General features: G+C 38.6%; 1 protein-coding gene across 1 annotated transcript in view; it reads right to left on the bottom strand.

The window, feature by feature from the left end:
• The window catches only part of CPQ (carboxypeptidase Q), a 382789-nt gene that overhangs the window by 229780 nt on the left and 132860 nt on the right, over positions 1-20149 (bottom strand). The gene's annotated exons all lie outside the window — the stretch shown is intronic.

The following is a 20149-nucleotide window of genomic DNA, read 5'->3' as shown; positions in this document are numbered from 1 at the left end:
CACACGCACACACACACACACACACACACACACACACACACACACACACACACACATCAGCATACAGGGCAGGAAGATCTGGAAGAATGTATAACATACCCATAGCATTGCTTATATGTAAGGATACTACTACTGAAGTATTGGGGATAATCAAGAGAAACATTCATCTGTATTATCCAAATTAGTAATATTTTCTTTTTTGAAGATCAAAATATTACTTTATTTTTTCTTTTATTGGATATTTTTATATTTACAAATGTTATCCCCTTTCCCAGCTACCCCTCCAGAACATCCCTATTCCATTCCCCTACACCTGCTTCTTTGAGGGTGTTCCGTCATTCACCCACCCCACTTTCTTCCACCTCTCTGCCCTGCCATTCTCCTACACAGGGCCACTGAGACTTCACTGGACCAGGGGTTTCTCCCATTGATGCCGGACAAGGCCATCTTCTGCTACATATGTGGCTGGAGCCATGAACTCTTTGGTTACTGGTTTAGTCCCTAGGGGCTCTGGGAGGTCTGGTTGGTTGATATTATTGCTCTTCTTATGAGGATACAAACCCCTTTGGCTCCTTCATTCCTTTCTCTAACTTCTCCATTTGGGACCCAGTTTTTAGTCCAATGGTTGGCTGAGAGCATCTGCCTCTGTATTTGTCAGGCTCTGGAAGAGCCTTCAGGAGACAGTTATATCAGGCTCCTGTCAGCATGCACTTCTTTGCATCTGCAATATTGTCTGGATTTGGTGGCTGTATATGGGATTGGTCCCAGGTGGGGAAGTCTCTGGATGGCCTTTCCTTCAGTCTCTGTTCCACACTTTGTCTCCATATTTCTTCCTGTATTTTGATCCCCTTTCTATGAAGCATCTACACTTTGCTCTTCCTTCTTCTCTTAGTCAAACAGTTTGAGGCACTTGGAATTATGGCTGTACACATATCTCCCTGCATCCCAGAAAACACTAAGATCATAGTATCAGCCAGAAGATTAGTGACCTCCGCACCCAATCTTTATGTCCGATAGCAAAGAAGAAAGCTTAAGAGATGGAGGCATAAGAAAACCTGCAGAACGATTTCAAATGAATCCTGGTAATCCCAAGAATATGATCCCCCTTCCCTTTCTCCCTACAAACATCTATTTTATTAATCACTTTCCCTTGAGGTATTTAAGTATATAACTTTTCTGCCTCAATACTGGGTGTCCTAGTGACAGACATGATATAGAACCGGGTATTTCTGCCTTACGCCTAGCAGAGTGTGTTTGTGTGGAAGATACTCATCACACATGATTTTACTCTGCTAAACCAAAGTGAAGGTACCTCTCAGTCACCATGCATGGAGACGATCAATTTGAAATAATAACTTGTACATCTACACCCTGCATAGCCTTTGCTAAACTCATGTTTTCACATTATAAGACTCTGTATCTGGAGTCAGCTTTCTGATCAGCCTCCTTCCATATCTCCTAAATAGGTCAACATCGGGACAAGAGAGTAACAAGGAAGCAATCCTTTAAGAACAGCTCATAGTGAAAACAACAAGACATAGAACATGCACAATAAATAGGTATTGACTTCTTGTCACCCAAAATGTCTTTTCTGGTTAAAACACATATAAGAGCCACGTGGGGGTGACTAGACAGGGCTATGCATTTCACAATAACTCTAGTTAGGGAAGGATTTCATTTCTCATTTTGATAACTGACTAATAACCCTATGAAATCTCTTCCACATAGTTTATCTTTGAGGATAAGGCTGCTTAAGGGCACACAAAGCTCTTATCAAAATGCTCTGCTCAAAGCAGATGCTGTGGAAGAAATTACTTCATAAAAAGAGGTCTAAATGTGTTCTTTCAGTGTAACAAAGGATGTGTGAACTTTTATTTGGTTTTGGTGTTGTTTGTTTCTTTCTCTTCTCTTTCTTCTTCTCCTCCTTCTCCTTCTTCTTTATTAAATGAACATGTAGATATACCTCTAATCCCTCTAGTTACTGCTTTCTGACACTCTCTGCTCAATGACCTTGAGTTATCCTCTTACAAATTTGATTTTTCCCTAGTGAACTTGAGGCACTACCTACTTCTAAATTTACATCAAGACAGTGTGTAGTGTGGGCTAACCAGTACTATAAACAAGTAGCCAGGGAGGCAGAGATTCTAGTCTAGCCAAACCGGTTTCCACAAATCTGTTCATTGCTGACCTGTATGAGAATGAACAGGCTTGGCCATGTTCCCTTGAAGCTAATATCACTCAAATAAAAATAAGTGCAGATGGTATACCAGGAAAAAGTGCATCTTCCTGTATTTCCTGGGAATGTTTTCATGAGTAAGGGTTTGAATGTATGGTTACCATATTCTAGAATCTAATCAATCTACCTCTAAGAGCCAAGAATTCTCCTATCGTCTTGAATCTATAGCACGGTTCCATTAATCTTCTGTTTCCTGCCTGTTTGACTGTTGCCTATTATTCTGAGCTGGGAAGATACCTGTCTATGACTAAAAGAAACTATGATAATGCACTTCATAAGGCAATTTGACTGGGTCACATAGTACTACAGTATAGTAGTTTGATTCTTTGAAAGTGCCTTTGGGTTGAGTTAATATTTATATTGATAGACTAAGCAGAGCACAGTCCTAGTGCAGGTGGGCCTCATCCCAACAATTGAAAACTTGAACAGAACAGAAAAGGTTAGACTTTCTCACCAGGTAAGGAGGAATTTTTCCCATGTGACTGCCTTCAAGGGAAGATGTCATTCTATTCTTGCCTTTACACATAACCCAAATGTGGTATCTTTTAGATCTATAGCCTGTCAGCCCTTAGGCTACATCATTCTATCAAATACTTTGTCTCCTAGAACTTGGGACCCTAACAAGGTTCATCGAGTTCATCTCTAACTTGCTGACTCACACAGATCTTGGGACTTGTCTATTTCCTAAAAGGTAGACACAGTCCAACTTTTCTGGGTGGCTCTATGCCATCTTTATGGATGTCCTCCAGTATAGGAGATGAAGATCCATCTTTGTGGCAACATACTTTTCTTCTTGCTCCTCCGAATATCCCCAAAGTTGAGAGAGAGAGACAGAGACAGAGAGACAGAGAGACAGAGAGACAGAGAGAGACAGAGAGAGACAGAGAGAGAGAGAGAGAGAGAGAGAGAGAGAGAGAGAGAGAGAGAGAGAGAGAGACTGAACAGAGAGAGAGAACAGTAGTGACCATTTCCTCTGAGTTCTATTTTAGGCTGTCAATGAGTCTTCTACCCCTATATAAGATGTAAAATCACCATTGTTAGTTTGGTTATTGGTATGGGATTCCTAATAGTAAATACATATATGACTTAATAAACAATTAAATAATGAGGCTTTACACTCTACACTATTGGTGCTTTATTTCTTTACCCACAATAAACCCTTTCCATGAGCCTTTAAAAATATGTAAATACACAGACAAAACATACAGGGTAAAAAAGTTAAGCTTCTAATATGAACTAAATACTGGCCTCAAATCAAAAGCCTGGATGCCAAGCATTATAAACATCTGCTGTGTTTGGATACCTAAAGCATCATCTGGTGTTGCTCTTTCAGAAGGTCTGTAGGAGCCCAGTGCAAGGTTGAAGAGACAAATTTTACTACAAACACACACACACAGAGTAAATGTCACATGAATTACCAGTGTTCAGAGGAGAAATTCCATCTGTGTCTGTAAATGTTGATCTCTCTCAGGGTTGATCTTTTTTTCCCCAGGGCATTTAAAGAACATAACGATTCATAGATTACAGCATGGCCTTGAATTTTAGAAAGTTTTACCTAGACAAGGAAAAGCTCATCTTCCATTAAATACCTTCCTATGGAAGTTATGGCAAGTGAGACCTAAGTACTTCAGACTATGTAACAATTGGGGATAGATGTTTAAAAACACTTTTGGACATATCTTCTCAAGGACTACCAAACCTTACCTAACATTGGAAACTGACAAAATACCAAAATTTGTAGTTTAAGTAGCATGTTTATTAAATGAGTTTGTTAAACTGTTTGTTAAAAGAGTGAGTATCATAATCCCCAAATAAATCTGGGAAACGTCCACAGTAATAAATTCCAAGGAAGAATTTAGTAGTGGTTATTCATTTAAGGAACTGTTAATATGTCTTATAATGAGTCACTCTCATTTTTTTATGACAAGTTCTAAGACTTTCATTTGTATCCCTCATACCGGCCCAATGGGCAAACAAGAACAGGGGACAGAGAGGGCCACCTGAAACATGGCTGGAAGTCTGAACAGCATTTCTCCAGTAGTGCCATCTGGTGTGTTCTGGCACTTGTCATCCAAATTGCTCTTCTACTGAACAAATTTAGCTTCCTCCAGACAATCGACGTTAAATAAGCTTATACTATCTATATGATGACTGTCTATATGGAGAGTAAAGTCTTTCTGAGAGCTCTGACTTGGGGGAGAGGAGACAGAAATTAAGACAGAATCAAAGAAGAAGGCAAGAAGATGGGATATACTCAGAGGGAGAACATTAGTTCAGAGGCTCAGAGCAAATCTAATGTCACAAATACAAAGGGAAATGTGCCACTTTGCATGATGTTTCCCTTGGCAAATATGACTAAATTTATAAAATGTGAAAATGCCACAAATACCATCACCTTCTTCTCCTCATGTGTATTTTTATTTGTGATTCCATTTAATGTGGTATTCCATTTGTTTTTAGTTAAGAAGAAAGGAAATAGCAGCAGAAATCCAATCTGCTTCTGACAACATGACCAATGTGCTTTCTTCATCCCAGCTGGAATGAGACTCAGTAACAGGGCAAGTGGAGGAGTGATTTCATTAACTACATCTTGATTCTAGGGCTTACAGATCTGTTTATTTCTCCTTGGATCTTGGGGAACTGCCAACATGGCCAAAGAGCAGTGAGGATAGCAAACCAAAGATGTTTGGGAGGGGAAATGCCACAAAAACAATTACTAGGAAGATGTTGCCTGTGCCTCTGTATTATAGATGGAAAATGACAGCAAATATTATTTGTGATCTGCTATTCACCACAGGAAGCTGAATGAAGAAGGGGAGACAAAAGGAGGGGGAGGCCACAGACAACCAACAGAAAAACAAGCCAACGTTTTCTTTAAAGTCCACCTTCCAAAGAAAAAGCATCTAAGTCATAACTAGAAGCTTCTTAAGACTGATCCTGTGTTATTAATGCACATTTATTGGACATGTTGGAAGGTTTGGTTTCTTTTTGCTATGACTTAACCCTTTAGCCTCCAAAATGTAGGTATTAAAACTTAATGGTCAATGTTTATTAAAAGGTGACCAAGTCTGAATGAGTGGAGTTACATATATGTAAAAGAGGCTCCAGGAAACATCCTACTAGATACCCATTTATATCCACGTGAAGATACAGCATTTCTCCTCTCAGATAGATCTACCAACTATATACTTCATCTTAACATACACTAATCCTGCTGGCTCCTTGATCTTAAACATGAAGAATCCCAGAACTTTAAGGGGAAAATGCCTTTTGATTATGAACTATTCACTCTATATTGTTCTAAGAAAGCCACAGAAATAGCATCATAAGACATTCCAATTTGGTCTTCTCAATTTGAGTCATATTGTGACCTCTATTGTAACCATTATTGCAACTGACTGTACAAAGAACCTTCTCTGTATAAGGGGTTTGTTTGCTTTTTTTTTTTCATTTGAAGCCAAGTTGGATAAAACCAATTAGTTAAAAAATGGGTCATTAAACAACTTTTTCTCCAAATGTCTGAGAACATGATTTTGATCTGGTTGCTCAAACACGAATGAATGCAAAGCTCTCTGATTCCAAAGGACCATGTAAATGTTCAGTTAGGATGATATCCACAAAGCACCCAACATTTAAAAGCTGGCATAAATGTTAGTTCTTTTCTCTCCCCTTCTTTGAATTAAAATATTTCTCAAATTTAGAGCAGAAAAATCCAGATTAGCATAGGATAATATTTAGCCATGTAACCATAATCTTGAATTTTTGCAGTGAATAATTCTAATTGAAGGTAACATGGTGTAATGTAGTAGTAACTCTACAGGGTATTTATGAGCATCAGAATACCCTTTGAAGAATTGGTCGATAAGCAGGCTCTTCAATGTTCAATGGTGTTAGAAATACAGATAGTGCTAAGCAACTTGAGGAGTCTAAACAATGAAGACCTACCTCACAGCTTCTTTCTTTAACAGGAAGAAATGACATTTTTCCAGCCTTGTCTCCTGGGAAACCTAAGTGACTGGAGAGGGCCAGGTGGCTAACATACAGGTTCTTTCAATTCTCCGAAAAGGAAACCACAAAGTCTCCTGAAATCTTACCTTTGTATACCCCGAGTTTTCATTTCTTATGATAGTTCAGTCTACAGTTCATTTTGCTAAAGTCCTATCAAAATGACCACAACACAATTGTTATGAAGCATTTTAGAATGCACACTGGCTATTATAATATTTTTTGAGGAGAGGGTAGAGAGATTAAATCAACACATATCCAAATAAATTGACATGGAATTCTGGGAGAATGAGTATTATCTGGCAGAGAATTAACCATGACACTTTCTAGGAAAGAAAAATGTCATTAGGTAGTAAAGCACTTATCCTTGGTCTGACCTTCACAAGCTTAGCAACCTTCAGACCTGAGCTCTAGATCTGAAAGATGAAGTGGTGGACGGGCTGTTTTCTAAAACACTCAAAAGGCATAAAAATGGGGGAAAGCTTCTTCTGAAATGCCATGCAGTAACGTCTGGAGATGGCCTGGAAATAAGCTGGAAGTGACAGGGAAGTGTGAGGGGGGAACGTGTTACCAACTCACATCTCTAGTGGCACACAGAGACAACATTGGCAGCTGATGAACCTCATAGAAAAGAACTTTTAAAATTCATTCTGATGTCCCTTCCCTCATTCTCTCAATCACATTGGGTTACAAAAATCTCAGATACTGAGATTTTTATATTATTTAGTCACTTTTAAAAATGGCTTTAAAAGTTCTTATTCTAAAGAAGACTTGATTTATATCCAAAGCTATATCTGAAATGCAGCATTCTTCTGGATAGAGGGGCTCCCATACTATCTAAAGTATCTACCTCTATAAAACTTAGGGCCTCTCCAAGCCTTAGCAACATAAAACATTTAATAAATGCTTACTGAATCAATAAGTGGATAACTAATGTTGGAATATACTAAAAATTAAGTTCACCAAGATATCAAATGTTTACTGAGCAACAGCCCATGTAGACACCGGCATCCTTGGAACTTTTGATAGAACTTTTGATTTGCTGTCCAATGCCAACTTCCTCTTTATGGCCACTGAAGTGGTAGAGAGGTAGGAGGCAGTGGAGAACTTACATTGCTCCGCACTATATCATGGATAAGAGGCAAGCTCACCCAGAGATACCTCATGGGAGCCTCTGAAAACCTACTCGGAGGTCTTTACTTTTCCTGAAAATTCACTAACAAATTTAAGTAAAGGAGAAGAAAAAACAAGAACAAGAAATTGGTCAGGGAAAACAGAAGCTACTGCCAGAGTTGAAATTGTTTCTTGCTTGTGTTAAAAATTACTGGCAACTCTGTATGCAGCAGAAGAGCCTTCACTATCATAGCATGAGCATTAATAACAATAAATTAAAATAACATCAGGTATTATTAGCCCAAAGCTCTTACTATTAGTAAAAAGTTCAAACAGGTAGTCAAAATTATAACCATAGAGAAGAACAGAGAGAAAAGAACACAAACTAGCTCATTGCTTGCTTTCTTCTGTTCATCTTGACTTCTTTACCCTTATATGGTTCAGGACTCCTTGCCTAGTGAATAGTAGCATAACAATTCACTTAAAACAATCACCACAGAAATGGCCACAGGCCAATCCATGTACTGTTTTCCTGAGATTCTCCCCAGGTGATTTAGTTTGGAGAAAGTTGAGAATAAAGCAAGCCATGACAATCACACAAGCTGATAAAAGTGTTAGTAGGTATGCTCAGAAATCCTAAGAAGTAAAAGAGGATAAGAAGTCAGAAAAGCATGCCAGCTAACAAACACTAAAACAGAAATAATAACTGAATTAGAAAGACACTTGCAATTAACAATAATGGTTAATGAATCAGGCAAGGATCATCAATGGGTGTTAGAATGTTAGGATTCAGAAATAGACATATTACAAAGGGTCTTGCTTTCATTCTCTCTCTCTCTCTCTCTCTCTCTCTCATTCTCTCTCTCTCTCTCTCTCTCTCTCTCTCTCTCCCTCTCCTCTCTTTCTGGCAATATTTTGTTTCTTAAGTAAAAGAATATATATATATACATATATATATATATATATATATATAGAGAGAGAGAGAGAGAGAGAGATATTTAAATAACATATGTCTATATATAGCATATATGTTAAAAAATTGAATAACTTATATAGTTATATAGACATTAGATAACATATATGTATATATTGGTTATTATTTGTCTTAGTTACCTTCCTTGTAGCTGTTATAAAGCTCTTTGTCAAAAGTACCTAAGAGATATAAAGTTTATTGTCTCAGTTCAAGGATACAGTGCACCATGACAGGAAAACCAAGACATCAGGAACTTGGAATAGGTGGTCACATCGCAACAACAATCAAGAAGGAGAAGACTATGAATGCATGTTTTGCCTTTTATGTTCTCCATTTATAGGCTAGAATACTATCCAGAGAATGACACTACCCACAGACAGTGGGTTGTAACACTTCAATTAACAGGATCAACATAATTCACCATAGGCATGACTAGAGAACCATCTCCCAGATGACTCTACATTCTGTGAAATTCCTGCTAATACGAACCATCATGTCATGGTTATCTAAGAGCATATGAGTCTTAGGAAAAATCCAACATTACTGTAATTTTTCACTTGCCCATATCCAGAGCAAGCACTGTTATTTCTGTCAGTATTCAAATCTCTGTAGAGATTTCTCTGGGTACCTAAGGAAGTGAAAATGGATACGGAAGACTTTAATGAAAGAAAAAGAGAGAAAAGGAGGGACAGAGGGGACAGGGAGAGGAATGGGGAAAGAAAGAGTCAGTGAGCATGCTGAAATATATGTAACTGATTTGAAGTTAAGATTACTTTTGTTCCTGTTCTATACCAGACATTTACCAATGAACACTGAATAGGCAAATATTCTCATAATCCTGAAGGTTGAATTTAAAATGCATTAATTTTGTTTTACCATTAGAGACTCATAAAAACAAGTGACAATGATGTGATTCTTAATCTGGCACTTTTGATAGTAAGAAAGCTGGAAAGTAAGAGGTGAACATGTATTTTTTTTACATGTGAAAGCACAATAGGAGTGAATGGTTAATTATAGCAGAGCTCATAAGCACCCCAGCGATATGCAGTTGCAATGCTTTATTGAAATATAGTCTGATCTCAGATTCTAAAGATTTTATTTTGGATGAGTAGCAATCCAAAATGTTCATCACCTGGTCTATATTATTCATTTATTGTGAATGTGAAATGGTGAAACCTTGAATTTACATGTTAGCAAACTGGATAAGGTGCCTGACTTTTTATCTATTCCAGTGCTATTGTATGCCACCCGTTAAGACCCTTAGTGAATGTCTACTTTCTGGTGCCTTTTTAATACTTGAAACATATATTTTGTATTTTTTCATCTTGTTCCTTTTCATTAAAATGCTATCCATAACACTGAACTTTAGTAACCATAAAACAGAATTTATAGGAGGCTATTTTGAGACTTTTTTTCAAAGCAATCAAACTAAATCTCTTTACCTTAGCCTCAGGCAGACTCTTAAGACAATGGCAAAAAGCAACCCCATTCTTTACCAAAATACCACAAAAACAGTCTCTAGGCCACATACTGAAATTCTTCTCCACTGAAACTTCTTGTGCAAGGTCTGTACAATTCAAATCACACTCAGAAACAAGGTCTTCCATATTCCTATTAGGATATTTCATTAAGTGCCATTTAAAGGATTCCACTACATTTCAAATTCAAAGTACCAAATCTACATTCTTCCCCCCAAAAAGCATGGAGAGACCTATAACATCAATACCCCACTCCTGACACCAACTTCTGTCTGAGGATTTTATTGTTGTGAACAGATACCATGACCAAAACAACTCTTATAAGGACAACAGTTAATTGGAGCTGGCTTACAGGTTCAGAGGTTCAGTCCATTATCATCAAGATAGGAATATGACATAGTCCAAGAAGACATGATGTTGGAGGAGCTGAAAGTTCTACCTCTTTTTCCTAAGACAGCTAGAAGACTGGCCTCCAGGGAGCTACAACAAGGCTTTTAAAGCCCATACCTACAATGGCAAGCTACTCCAAAAAGGCCACACCTCCTAATAGTTCTACTCCCTGGGCCAAGCATATTCAAGCCACTATAGCAAACAAACTGACAATCTGAAAGGGAAACAGATGAATAAACATATAAGCTATGAAGATGTTTGTCTCCCAGCTATGTAGCTGCAATTGTAACCCACGATGATATTAAATAAGTTGAGTTTTTCCTTCTCTCTTCCTTGCCACCCTAATTTTATATTCCTCTCCTTTGTAGAGTACATTCATTTTTTCTTCTTTCATTCACTAACTATAGTCACTTAATAGTGAACAAAACTATCAGACAATGCTATCCTTATGTATTTAACATTAACTATTAAATAATAGCTCAGTCTGTAAACCATTCATATGAGGATCAGAATTAGATTCCCTGCCCATGATAATCCAAGTATGGGAAGCAGAAATACCTCATGTTCAAACATCAGCATGCTTAGCTTATCCTATTTGGAAAATCCTAGGCAGGTGAGAGACCCTGTCTCTAAACATGTATTAAACAGTCTGTGAGAACCAACAGTTGATGCTATGCTCTGGCTTCTATACCCCTGCACATACATGGGCATCCCTACCCCAGCACACAAGCAAACATACATACAAAATAAAATAAAACTTACTATGTGCCAGACAATACCATTATCCTATTTGGCTTTCACAAAACTGTGCCATTTTGTAGATGAAACTGAGGCACATGTAGGTTCAACAGTTGCCATGGGTGAACATCTGGTAAATGATGAAACACACTTCCAGGCTCTCTGACAAAAGAATAACCCAAGATTCATAGTACCGTCCCTGACTCTCTAAAATGAAATGGGTAAGATGCCTGTCATACCACATGAAGCAGTAACCTGAGTGGGAAGATTAAAGACCATTTAGGGATGACAAAAAAAGACAAGAATTACTTTCCCAAAGTCACAGAGTATGAGAAAGAAGAGGGTGAGAAGGAAAAGCTGTAACGTGCTGTGTGGGTCTTCTCTGGTTTCCCCTGTGGGAACACAGTGGCCTCCACCTGCATAAGTGATGAGAATTGGCACTGGAGTTGATTACCGAGCATCTGTTATGGGTCTCAGAGTGCATTTAACAAAAACAAAGTGAAGGAGGAAAAGAGCCTATAATCAAGGGTCTCCCAGTTGCACTGTGTTCAGAGTGGCTTTTCCTTGTATTGCACCAGCAGGCACATATGCCCAGCCCACTTCATAGCAACCATATTTATAAATGGTCCTTAAATCAAGCTTAGAAGCTAATTATCCTAAGGTCACACCAGCACATCAAAACCCCAAGACTATCTAAATGTGAATTATTGCAGCATAATTTTGTTTCATAAAAATGGAGTAGTATGCATTATTTTTGCTCCCTGAGGATAGTTGCCTTTCAAAATAGACCCCTTAGGATGTTTCACCTCTGCACAGAATGTTTTAAGCTGGCCTCCTGATTGCAAAAATGTTCATGTGAAATCTCATCAAGATGCTTTTTAAAGATGAAGAATGTTTTATAAATTGTAATCACTTTAATCAACCCCCTCTCTGAAACTGTTTAACTCTGTGATGTAGCCCAACCAGTGCTTCAGTTATGTCATTTATCGACTCTGTATTAATTAAGTATCATTATAGAGATTGATGCATATACCCTTTCACATCTTTCTTGCCAGATGGTATAGCATTCTCCGTCTCTCTGACACTTCATAATCATCACCTGGCTTCACTTGGTTCTCTCCACAGCTCAGTGTTTCATCAACTCTCAGTCAAGTTAACCTAATTGCTTCTGTTCCTCTTCTGTTTTTCTTCATTAGAGGTATCAATACAGAACACCAGCGCCTCTCAGCCTTCCTACGGCTGCAAGCCTTTAGTCCTGTTCTTGTTGTGGTGACCCCCCCCCCCAAAATAAAATTATTTTGTTGCTACTTCATAACTGTAATTTTGCCATTTATAAGTCATAACACAAATACCTGATATGCAGTGGCTGAGAATCGCTATTGTACACAAAGGCCATGTGACGCAAACATTAGTAGGTCATATTTATGAAGCCAAGTTTCTCAGTATCTCATCCCACCTCAGGCAGTTCTTACCCAGTGTGATCATGAAGTTACCACAGCAATGTAATGGAGAGCCGTTTGCATCCTAGGCTGATTAAAACTTACAGTCTTTCTAATGTCTAGGGTAATGGAGAAGATCAATAGAAAAAAATATTTGAGGTAAAAGTACAAGTTTGCTTCAATAGAGCCACATCCTGAATTGAATGTTACTTGGGCTCACCTAAAGATCACTTTACATTGCTAAGATAACTTGCAAAGAAAGCAGAAATCCCAAGGTGCACTGCATTGCAAGGAAGCCAGCTTTGAATGTTAAATTGCTCCGAGTGATCCAAAACAGGGACAAGACAGAAAGCTGAGCTGCTGCAATGCTTTTCTTACCGAATGTAACGATCAGATTAAGGGGACTATTTTACTGTTATCGCCGGATCAAAATGTCTAAAAAGTCAAAATGGTTATGTTTCCCCCTAAAGTCTAGGGGGGAAACTCTCCCAGGCAGACATCCTTAGAACAAAGACTGTATGTAAACTCAACTACCTATAGCCACTGGCCAGGAAGATCAATGAGAGAAATACAAAAAAAAAAAAAAAAAAAGATGGGGGTGACACTGACCTTGGGCACCGTGGACAACTCCCTTATCAGAAAAGACTTGGGTAAGGCTAACTTGTTTGGCTAAAGTTTTTCTAGAGAGCATGGTAGATACGTCACCAGATCTGGCTTTACTTTAGAATCCACAAATCCAGTTGTTATATAATACATAATTTTTTTAAAAAAGTTCTCATTAATTATTTGTTGCATTAATAATTACTTAAAGTGTGGCTTTTTATGTAAATTTAACTTAGTGTTACATGCTCAGTGGAACAGAATGACATCTGGAAGATTAGTAAAGATAAGCCCTGGGTGTGTCTGCAAGAGTGTTTCCAAGCAACCAACTTGGTAATAGAACACAACATAAATGTGGGTGACAGTGACCCATGGGCTGAGGGCTTGACTGGAATAGAAGAGAAAGCAAGATAAACACTATCATTGGCACTATGGTTCCTCCATCTGATTCCCAGGAGGTGAATGTTTGACATGCATTCTTGGCATCATGACATTCTATCTTACTATACCCCAGAAACTAAAGTCTAAAGACATAAGCCAAAATAAATGTTTATTCCCTTTCAAAAAATTCTCCTTTTTTATTGGATATATTTTATTTACATTTCAAGTGTTATCCCCTTTCCTGGTTTTCCCTCAATAAATCCCCTATCCCATTACCCCTCCACCACTGTTGCTATGAGGATGCTCCCCCACAAACCCATCCCCTTCCAACTTCCTGCCCTTACATTCCCCTACACCGGGCCATTAAGTCTTGGCAGGACAAAGGGCTTCTCCAGGACTATCTGTGGTGAGAGAATTGGGTTCTGAAGATGCCAAGTGGCCTTGGTTTTTGTTTTTAGGTTCTTGGACTTGCTTCTCACCAACTGCTTATCTCTGGTGTTAGCTGGTCTTGTTAATTCTGACAGTGGCTTGACCCTCTGATAATCCTGTGTGTCCCCACTAGTAGAGGACTAGCTCTCTCCCAGCAGGGTCTGGGTACAGAGAGCTCTGACACAGGGTCCTTAATAAAATTCTTAACTGAACTGAGTATAGACTGATGTCATAGTATTTCTAGTTTGGATTCGAATTGTTCATATTATCTTGTTACCCTGTCCCATCATTTATGACCCCCTTTACTCTGAACTGTTAGGACACCCTAAATCTCTTTCTCTAAGGTGGCAATGCACACATGCATGCTGATATTTCTCAAGCTGTAGTTATCTGGAGGGCTTGTCAATCCATTTCCTGGACTCCAAACCTAGGCTTTTCAGTTTATTGGATCTCAGGTGGAGCCTAGATGTTTATATTTCAGCAAGGATGTAGTTGCTGATACCATCCCAGAAAAATGGCAACACATTCACGTCCTCTGCAATACACTGAAAACTCTCTAATATGACACTCTGGATTCTTCAATTTTTCTTTCTTCTGCTCACTCCATAATTATATTGCTGATCCACAAGTAGACTTGGCTCCAGCTAAACTAGTCTACCTGCATATAATCCCAATACAACATGCACCCCATTTTTGTTCTTACAAAGAATGCCTTTATACCTCCTTGTAAATTATATCCCAAGGACGCACATTCAGTGAAGTGGGGCCAATTCCTGTTAACTCCTCTATTAAACAATTATCACAGAGTTCAGTTTAAGAAGAAATTAGTTTGAATCCAATTCTTTATAAGCTATGTAACTTGGTATGGCCTTTATCCACTCTGAACTTCTAAAATACAAATACTAGTTTTTACTTCTATTAATTAAGACAACTTAAAATGTTACATCAGCTTAAGAAAGTAGCACCATAAAATTTAGTTTGTAGTCATTGTCTTCCTCCAGACTTTCATCTAACTGTGCATTTTACACTACATATAAAATCCATTTGACTAAACGTCTGAGTCTATTTGAAGCCTAGATAGAATATTTCTGAAGGAACAAAGTATAATAGGGAGTAGGGCTTGGAAGGTAAATGCTTGTTTGTCTGATCTCCACAGTTTACATTGAAACAAAACAACAATAACAACAACAGCAGCAGCAGCAGCAGCAGACATGAAGACACATGTTTATGATCCCAAGGCTGGGAGGGAAAGACAAATGGGTTCCTGAAGCTTCATAGCAATAAATTTGAAAAGGGCCAGGCCAAGGAAAGACTCAGATTGGCCGTCAAAACGGTACAACACTGGATGTTCTAACATCCAGACACATGTGAACTCATATTCTTGAGCATCTTCATACATGTGCATGCATAAACACACACACACACACACACACAGATTGGGTGGGGGAGGACAGAGAGACAGAAAGGGAGATGTCTAACTCATTCTATTCACAGTTTGTGCCTGTGACATTTCTGGAAAGTTCTTAGTAATTGTTTAATTAACATATGGTAAACTTCAGAAGTAATCTAAGACAAATGGCTCCATAATGCTGTTTTATTCTATAGAACTTCTGTAAGTAATTATAATTATAATTTAAATATTTTTATTACAAAAATAAGAGATATTTAACATTCAGAAAAACAGAAATGATCTCATGATCTCAAAGGTGAATGAAAGGTCAGATTAATTATTACAAAAGCATCAATATAATGAAAGGTCTTCTTTGGATGTAAGTTTGAACACAGAAGTTCTAATCATGGTAGTTCAACAAAATAACAAAAGAGCCCAGAGGTGATGCTGTCAGAAAGCAATGGGCTGTCTGCTGAGGGTATCACATAATCACATGTTCTTCCAAAATGTGTCTTGGTATGAGGAGTTACATTAAATACTATTCAGAGTGGCCAAATGGTCCTGTGAGGACTCCTTCCTTATGAAGGCAAACAAGAATAAATTACAATGCATATCCTTTTCTCTGGCATGGCCAGCTTCTGCTGAATTCCTAATGCCACTCTCTTTCCCAGAGCTTCAGGTTAAAGCTTCGCCAGAGAGAAAAGAACTTTTTTTTCTAGTCACCAACTCAAAATATCATTGTTCATGTATATTTTTCACAAAATATATTTGTACTTTGCACATGTACATAGTTTCCTTCAAATACAAAAGAGAGTGCTCCAAAGGGACCAAGGTATTCTAATCTTAAGATGAAGAAGTTACGTAGCATGATCAGTGAACAGTAGGAACTGGGTCAGCTGGTTTGTTATCACTGTTATGATTTACTCTACAGTCTCAGCACAGTTCACTTCTTAAACGGACATTTCCAGAATCCTGCTATATGTTAAATGTTATGCTGAACGTTACAGATGGATTTTATATGTCCTGGCTGGTTTTGTGTCAACTCGACACAAGCTGGAGTTATCACAGAGAAAGGAGCCTCAGTTGAGGAAATGCCTCCATGAGATCCAGCTGTAAGGCATTTTCTCAACTAGCGATCAAGGGGGGAGGGCCCAGCCCACTGTGGGTGGAGCCATCCCTGGCCCAGCCCATTGTGGGTGGACCCATCCCTGGCCCAGCCCATTGTGGGTGGGGCCATCCCTGGGCTGGTAGACCTGGGTTCTATAAGGAAGCAGGCTGAGCAAGCCAGGGGAAGCAAGCCAGTAAGTGACATCCCTTCATGGCCTCTGCATCAGCTCCTGCTTCCTGACCTGCTTGAGTTTCAGTTCTGATTTCATTTGGTGATGAACAGCAATGTGGAAGTGTAAGCTGAATAAACCCTTTTCTCCCCAACTTTCTTCATGGTCATGATGTTTGTGCAGGAAGAGAAACCCTGACTAAGACACTATACATTCCACCCCTCCCCCCATGCCCCCCTTCTTTGTGTGTGTGTGTGTGTGTGTGTGTGTGTGTGTGTGTATTTGTATATAATCAATTTTTTTTCTGAAACTTGGAGCAGAATATTTACATATATAAATAGGTAGACAATTGGGCAAATGGAAAAGGTATTTTGTTTTTTGTTTTTGTTACCAAATTTATTTATTCTTGGAAATAAAGATGAACTGGGTTTTTCAGCCTCCATGTATTGGCACACTAGCCATAGAATGTGAGTGAAGGGGCTATGATATTTCTGGCCCTAGGTAAGAATAACCCTGGGAAAACCTTCCTCTGGGCCATCAGCTTTCTATCAGCTTCTTGTCCAGCTCCATGCAGAAGGTCTTAAAGGTGTAGAGCTACAAGATGGAAAGAAGTAGCTGCCTCCTGTTAAAGGCTTTGTGAGCAATACGACGACTTCTATTCGATTAAGTGACTGAGATGTAAAGCTGCTTCTTAGCAGTAATCTATGCTATCAAAACACATGCCAAAACTGCCTCTGGCACATTAGATCTGGAGGGTATATAGGATGATTTACCAAAAAAAAAAAAAAAAAAAAAAAAAAAAGGTAGATCACCTGACTACGACTGAGAATCAGAAAATGAACTCCAGAACAAAGGTCTAAGAGACAGGGAAGGACATGACAGTGAGGCCTGAATGGAGGGAACAATGAAAATCAGCAATATAAGGAAAATAAATATGCACAGTTCTAAAGAGATGCTGGGGAATGAGGCTGTTCCACTGGCATCTCCTGGAATGCTTGATGCAGGGCAGAAGACTTGTCAACTACTGGAAAAGAGAAAAGTACAAGTAAGGTCTGAGTGATGGGCGGGACAGACCTAAAGAATAACCACCATGAACCCTGAGCTCATGGCACAATATTTACAGAGCTGATAGAAAATGCTTAGGTAGAACATTTTTAGACCGAGGCCAAAGGAATAGGGAGAAAAAGAGAGGAAGAAGGAAGGACAAAGGGAGAGGAAGGGCTAGCAGGAAGAGAGGAGCATAGGAAATGGAGGGACATTAAGGGGATGAGGACATGGGGAGAAGGAGGGACACAAGGAGAGGAAGGGACAGGGAGAGGAAAGGACATAAGAAGAAGGAGGGACAGAGAGAGGGAGGGACATGAGGGAAAGGGGGACATAAGGAGAGGAAGGGACATTTGGGATATAGCAAGAGAGAGGTAACAGGAAGAGGGAGGGACAAGAGGAAGAATTGAACATAGGGAGAGGTGTGATTTTTTTTTAAAAAAAGTCCTAAACGTCCAGAAAATTGGAGAAATTGGGCTCTCTTTATGACTTTAATGAGTTCCTTTCTAGTACTCAATAAATAAATAAATAAATAAATAAATAAATAAATAAATACTTTGTAGTGAATCAAGGGTGAGGAATTACAGATAAAATATAAAATATGCTGAACAGAAACTGTGTTTTTGAAACAAACTATGAGGGAACAAAGGGATTTTACTTTATCTTGATTTTTACTTTTGAGAGTTAAAGAAGTAAATATGCTAGCGCTCTGAATATATTAAGTATTCAGCTCTCTGAAAGACTTCTTTTCTATGGATAAATGAAGAAAATGGTACCCTATCTGTATGGCCCTTCAGGTTGATGCCATGGCATGTGTGAAAGTATTCAAAAACATAGTATGGCATGGGCAGCATTAGTTTTGCATTCATATACATTGCGGGCAGCATTAGTTTTGCATTCATATACATTGCCAAGATGGGTTCTAGCATTAAGAGGTCGGTGGGATGTTGACTATAAAAGCTCATGAAAATCTATATTTAGTCCAGATTTAGACACATAAAGAAAAGATGCTTTTGCACAATAAATTTGCTGACTCCAAGCTTTAAAGGTTAATATCCTGAAGGCCCATGTTGGACAATTCTCACTCAGGGCTGTAGCCTAGGTTTCCAGATGTCTTTATTATGATGAGAGAAAAGTAAAAAACAAAAATCAAACAAATAAAAACTATGTCAATGATCCCTGGTGAGCATGAAGTCATCTGGGAATATGATAGTCTTCTGAGTTGCCATTCTTTAATAAAGATTCCTGGCTAGGCTACATTTCATACAGCAACAGACACATTCCATAATTCATGCCTCATGACAGGTGAAATCATGGTGAATGACCACAGATTGCTGAGTGTGTTATTCCAAGGAGTAGCTGAGGTGTTCTGGGAAGTGAGCTAGCTCCATTTGAATTTCTCTCCTGGGAAGACTAAGCATCCAAAAGGATATGACCCAATCATTATTTCGACAGTATTGAATCCATTAAAGACATTACAAAGAGCATTATTCTTAGCTCTGTGATACTGGTGTGCCTAGAACTTCGTTCACAAAACTCCTGGAGGGCATGTTTTTAACCTGTACTATCCTGTTCCCCAGGGGCACATCTTACTCCTGAAGAATAAAAAGTCTCCATCTTTAATTTTGTACTTCTGTACAACTGTTTTCTGACTACAAATCCCAGGTGATGAAGGTCAACCAGCTTTGACTTCACAGCTTCATATAGCAGTTTTGAAGAGTACAGTTTTCCTTCATAATAGAAACGAAATCCAATTGTGGAACCTAAATAAATTATTTTCAGTTGCTTCCACATTTTTTAGCATTTCAGATCAGGCTGCTTTAAGTGGTGCTTTTTTAAAAATACTTCTCCTAGTATTTTATTTATTTATATCAGTACATGATTATGTTGTATATGGCTATCAAACTAGGCCAAATAGATGCAGGTAAGATTTTGGAACTTTTATCTACAACAGTACTGTATTTCTTTCTAGGGCTAAGATGTAATGATGCACCTTGGCCTGACTTCAATAGTTCAAGGGCAGATTGGGCATATAGCAAAGCCATGAGATTGGCAGGCAGAAATATACCTCTTAAAAATTAAAAGTAGGGGTTCAGGGGTTAAAAGCATCTATTGCTCTTGTAAATGACCAGGTACCCACAAGGAAGGTCACAACCATATCTAATTTTAGTTCTAAAAATACACATATACAGGCAAACACTATACACATAAAATATTTTAAAGTAATCCAAAGTAAACAAATAGGTCACCATTCCCTCAACAGGGCTCCATAAAAGACAAGCCTTCTGTTGTCCTCAGATCACGCCAACCAAACATTTATTCATACTAAAATCTACAGTTAAACAAGTATTTTTCCTTAAGTTTACTTCCTGTAGGTTTAAGAAGCATTTCATGTACTTGGAATCATTCACTTGTCTGTACAGGAGAGTCACTGGGCCAGAGACAGTAAAGAAACACAAGCGGTTCACACAGTGGTCCACACAGGTCTCCTGTGACAGGAGAAACACTCTCATCAGGTCACTCACTATGTTTTTACTTGACTTCTGTAGCAACATAGAAAACAGCCTGGCCTCCTCTAGTCATTAGAAATTTTGGAAGAAGCACAGACATTAACTCAGCTCTCCCTCCAATGAAATACACAGTGTGTTAATTATAG

The sequence above is a fragment of the Micromys minutus genome, assembly GCF_963924665.1.
Source record: "Micromys minutus genome assembly, chromosome: 33".
Taxonomy (NCBI): Eukaryota; Metazoa; Chordata; class Mammalia; order Rodentia; family Muridae; genus Micromys; species Micromys minutus.
This window is presented reverse-complemented; position numbering and strand designations above follow the sequence as displayed.